The sequence below is a fragment of the Sebastes umbrosus genome, chromosome 10, assembly GCF_015220745.1.
Source record: "Sebastes umbrosus isolate fSebUmb1 chromosome 10, fSebUmb1.pri, whole genome shotgun sequence".
Lineage (NCBI taxonomy): Eukaryota > Metazoa > Chordata > Actinopteri > Perciformes > Sebastidae > Sebastes > Sebastes umbrosus.
The window spans coordinates 21,653,888-21,659,887 of record NC_051278.1 but is presented as its reverse complement, the minus strand read 5'-3'; positions in this window follow the sequence as shown (position 1 = coordinate 21,659,887).

The following is a 6,000-nucleotide window of genomic DNA, read 5'->3' as shown; positions in this document are numbered from 1 at the left end:
TGAGATTCATATGGTAATTTTTTAATAAGGCCACGATTATGACTTATTGTTAAGTTTTTGGCAGAAGGCTATTCTAACATGTTAAGCCCTAACCCTAGGAAAAAAATGACTAAAATAACATACATCACTTTTTTTTTCATCACTTGTTCTTATTAAATGTCCTAACTGCAACATTACAATAATGTTTCATTTTATACATTTTGCTTTTTTAATTTCTAATATATTTTGAAGACATTTAATTAATTTTCATCAAGCTTTGTGCATCATTGTAAATATTTATATCATTTTTTTTTTTTTTTAAATAGAGGATTTCATGATTTTCTCTACACCCTGAAACCATTAGACAGTAACAAAAAATATAAAAAACGTTGTGTTTTATAACAGATATTGCATGTCTAATGTCTAAAATCTGTTGCAGTAATGACATTTTTGCTAATATTGCAGATAAATGGCCGCTAACAATGTCTACTACCTTAGCTTTGACTCTTAGCATCAAATATACATGAATTCAACAGTAATCCGTTTTTTATTTTTTTTTTCTAATGTAGATACACAATTACTAAGCTGTACGGTAATGCGCCACTATAACTACTTCCGGAGAAAAGGTGATCTTCACCTTGTTTTTCTTGATCTTGAGGGTCACCTAGTGGGTGGCCAAACCTGTCATCCATGTGCTAACTTCTGTTTCCATAGAAACTAGATTTGTAAACAAAAAAATATATTTTAATATGGTGTAAAGCAGTACGTGTACGAAGGAAATTCCATTTGAAATAATGTCATATAATGATTGAATTAGCTAATTTTATTTATCTCAACACTGAGACCACAGTTGTGGAACATTAAGAAAAGTTATGTTTGGACTCAGGAAATGCTTCATAAATTGTATTAAATCACATTATTTAGTAATTATTAAATATTTCATGATGGGTAATAACACTGTGTATATATTTATGAAGCATTGCACTGCAAATTTAAACATAAATCCAAAATTTCATTGCTGGAACTCAAAAATGCCCTTTGCAGAAATACCCATATACGAAAATATGAAAGTCTCCCTCAGGTGGAAATCAGAGCATCAAGACATGAATTGATGATGTTCTCGAGCGGCAATTTTTTCATGTCACAGTCCAATGACACTGTAATAAAAACTGACTCCAGAGGCTAAATTCAATCAATACAACTTTTGTTTAAAAGCAGCAGCTTACTAGTGGTCAGTCATTACAAATTCATGCTGTCCAGCCAAAAGTTTGTAAAGATACCAAATTTGAATATGTCAAGCTGAATTTTGGAGAGATAATGTATTATATAAAATGATGCACGACACATAGAGTATATTTCTTTGCATGGAATTGTGCCATAAAGAAATCTGTCCATGTAAACATTGCATAGCTTCAATAAAAAGCTGGGCCACGCTGATACACAATATACTGTAGAAATGTCAGGCAAACCAATGGGGGGGGGGGGGAGACTGCATGTTAAAAGAGCAAAATATTACACCCTATATAAATATTACATCCAAAGCAATCTAATTTGAATGCAGGGAATCAGTGAATGCAAAAATGTGTGCTGGCATCGTGTCCCAGGAGTTGTTCTATATATGGAACAACTCCAGGATCAGCTCCACAGTGGGTTGTTCATATAAAGACACTGGCTTAGTATAAATTGAAACTCAGAAATAGTATGTGAATTATATTATCAGTGGGATTTTTTTATCTTTGATTTATAACAGTACACAGAACAAACATCTAACCCCCCTGTTGAAGCAGCCATGTGTTGCAGATGCACATGGTCCCCGACCGTGTGTGCATGGCTGCGTTTCCTCACGGCTGCCCATCAGCACCAACAACAGTCAGCTAAAGGTTTCGTTCCACGCTCGCGGAGACAAACGGAGTAAAAGAACGATGGAGATAAATCTCTGTGTACTACTGGGCCTGAGCAGAGGCAATCAGTCATGGTTGAACTCTGCTATGACTTCAATTTCAGTGAGAGGAAACTCATCCTGCTATCTCATTTGATTGCACAATAGAGAGGCCCACTGCTGGGACTCTGTTTATTTCATCCTGGTAAAATGGAGAAAGTCCACATTTCTGTGATGATTTTTGTAACAAAGACATGCACACACTCTACTCTGTATGAATGAGCAAAAAGCCATGTAGTATCTGTGTTATACATTATATAATACAAATGCATACAATTAATACCAGGAACTGGATCTTTTTATATTTTAACACGTGTTTCACCATAAGATCTTGATTGTATAACTAAAAGGATTATTTTTCTGTCAAATTTAGTTGGACGTGTACAAGAGCACAGAGTTTCATTAAACATTCAGTCAACCTCTTGAATTCAAATCTTTTAAATTCCTCCCCCATAAAGTTAAGAAGAAAAACCTTTGCTCACTGTTTGATAGCATCATATTTATATTCTGTATCTACTTGTTCTAGTATTTATAACTACATTATATTTACCCTGAGTGAAATGTTAAAGTCCAATATAAAATCTTAATTAAAACCTTCAAATCCTCAGTTTCCCCCCAAATTCAATTTAACATTTCCTGGTATCTTGGGAAACTTTGCAATTGAGACGAGGATTCATAATCTCATCTCTAACATGGTGTTTGTAGTGTACTCATGATCATGAAGAGTTTCGTATTTGTCTTTATTTAAAACTAAATATGAATAGCCTATGTAAATGTTTTTGTGATCAACAAGATGAATAATCCAAGCCTATGTGCATTAAAGGACCAGTGTATAACATTTCGGGGAATCTAATAGTAGAAATGGAATATAATATTCATAGGAGGATTGAGCGGAGGGGTGTTCAGTTGGTTGTAATATGCAACCACACCACTAGATGTCACCTAATCCTACACACTGTACCTTTAAATGTTTGAATTCTCCATGCGATGTATGTTTTAATTCTGACCATTTTCATGAAAATGACTCAAAGTGAATACTGATGGAGATTTAATAGTCGATCAAAACATCTGCAATGTTTAGATTCACCTAAATAAATGTAAGCATTAATGTTGTTTAACATTCTTACGTGCTCTGTGTGATTCGGTGTCCTATTTGCTCACTCTCGTAACTTCTTCATTCTTCTTAAGTTTCCCCTCTCGATAAAACCGTCAAATTAACAGTCAGCTGAAGCAATAGGTTACAACTGAACTGAGAAATTCAACCTTTTTGTGAATTATGTCTCCATTGCAATTTTACAAAGAATTACACACGACTTCCATTATATGCATGCCAATGCATAGTGATGCGGTTGTGACGTTCACAAGAGCTCAGAAGCGCGGGACTCCGGAGGATTTAATTAAAGGTGGCTGTGGCATGTGTTATTGCGCTTTAACAAGATGTCACTAAAGGAGGACAGATAGAAGACATTTGACGTCTTCAAAGGGCTGAATAGTGACTGAAAATAGAGCCTTATTAGGATATAATTAGTCATGTGAGGACACCTAAAAAATAGTGTGTGTGTATGTATAGATATATATATCTCTATTTCTCGACAAAGCACTTCTCATTGGGATGGGACTGACAACACTATTGACATTGTAATTCAATCTGCAAACTGTATGATTCAGATAGACCATATATAAACCTGTTCATTTCAAGAGGTAACTCAGTTTATGTTTTATACCTTGGTGTTGTGCAGGACAACACTTTTCTGTCTGTCAATATCAATCCGCATCTGTCATCTGAGCTGCTATGTTGATTCATTTCTGACTCATTCTTCTCATTCGTCCCAAATAGTAATTATTTTCAAAATTAAAATGCAACGATAGTCTCTTTTTGTAATGAGATAATGTGACAAATTGTGACTCAGATTTGTATTTCATACAAAATCTATCTGGTTGTTTTTATTCGTCATTTCTGCATTTACATTTTGACATTTGATAATGACGCAGGTATCAAATCGGAATCACATTATGCTCAGGATAATAACTGAAGAATATTAAAATCTCCCTATTAGAAGATGTAATTGATTTATAAACAACTTCTAATATCCTGTGCCTTATTAAAAACAAAATCTTACATAGAAATACTTACAGTTACATGTTGTCTTTTCCTTGCCTCATGGTTAACAAGTACATCAGATCAGCTTGGATCTTAGCACAGGCTGTATATCTTCACTTCTCTCTCTCCTTATTAGTGAGTGATGTGGCCGGTGGACCAGTGGAAATGAATGTGGAGCCGTCGTAGTTCACAGCAGGTGATGATGTTTCCTCTCTGTCAGGTTTAATGTCATGCCAGTCCCGTTATTCCCCTTCCCGCTTAGTTTCTCTCTCAACACGTCTATGCAAACACGCACACACATTCACACATGCCTGCTAATGGATGTCCACTGTGGTCAGTGATGATGCTGCTTGTTTTGTAATTGAGTGAAGGCTTACTGGTGTGTGTGTCACACACACACACACACACCACTGACACTCCATCACCACAGCTTAGCGTACTAGCCGTAGACTGTATATAAAGATGGACGACATGACAGCTCCCCAAAAGTGAAGCCAAAACATCTCGATCGCCCCTTGGTGGCTGGCTGCGGTATAGGTCATAAATCCGACCCCCGCCATGTTAACGGATGGGTTATGGGTCGAACTAAAAAGTCAAAATACACGTCAAATAAACATCAATTACATTTTAGGTAGTTCTTATCACGCTGATGTATTTTCAAGTGTTCATTTTGCTGATAAGTTTGGATTTAATTAGTTATTTGATGCTATAAAAAGGGGGTGAGACGTCATGATTGACAGCTGTGATTAACAACTGCTCTGAGTGAAGTAGTTGCGGAGTCGGAGGCTCTGGAATTGTACGAGAGGAGATGTAATTTATCTTTCCATAACAAGTCTGTGTAATAGAACATGTCACTTTGATCATAAATGTAGTTATAGAGATATTATGGTTAGCCATGCTCGGCTCGTGATCCAATCACTACTGTGCAGTGTCTGGCTCCAAATGACGTAAACACAAAGTACAGCAGAGATCGATGGGAATGCCCATAGTTTTGTTGTAAGCCTATTTGGTCATAAACAAAGGACAAATTGAAATGTTGGCCTGGTGATGGTGCTAGATGAAAAGTCAAGGGGATCGCCAAAGTCATAAGAATTCATCAAGGAACCATGAATGCACCAAATTCTATTGCAATCCATCCAACATTTGTTGATACATTTCACTCACAACCACAAATGTCAACTTCGTGGTGGTGCTAGAACAACATGTTGTGGCATCGAATAATTGTTAAGATATTCCAGTCTTTGATGCCATTGCCATCTGCCGTGTCGCTATAGCATGACTTAACCTAAAAAAGATGTGATGCACCTAAAACTGCGCAGACAACAAATAGTATTAAACACTTTTTTTTGCTCTGGGTGATATTTTCAAACTTGAAATCGGTTCCATCTCTCCATTATCTGTGCCCACTTATCCTGGAGCCCATCCCGATTTCGCACTGGGCGAGAGGCAGCGTATACTCTAAACAGGTTGGCAGACTCACCAGGCTGACACATAGACAAAGCAATCCCACCTAGAGTTTCCAGTTCACCTGAGCTGCATGTGTTTGGATTGTGGGAGGGAAACTGAAGAACTCAGAGGAAACCCATGCAGACACTGGGGAACCTGAGAACACCAGGCCAGTGGATCTTCTTGCTGTGAAGCAACAGAGCAAAAACGTTTCACTTGAAGTCACATCTCAGCTGCTGCACATCAACCCATGTCTTGAATCATTTCTTGACAGCAGAAGGCAAAAAACAAACAAACATTAATTTCATGTATTTCCAAATCGTATCCCTTCTACATTAGAATAGAGTGGAACCTTTCCATTTCTCAGTAGATCATCTCCCTTTTTCGTTAGATGATTAATTTTTTTTTTTTTCTGTGCGTACTTTTTTTAATTACAAGCAGGGCCGACTCTAGTCCTTTTGGTGCCTTAGGCAAAATTTGTTTTCTTTTCTTTTTTTTTTTTTTAGAGGACGGCCAGCCTGCCCCAGAAGGTGGC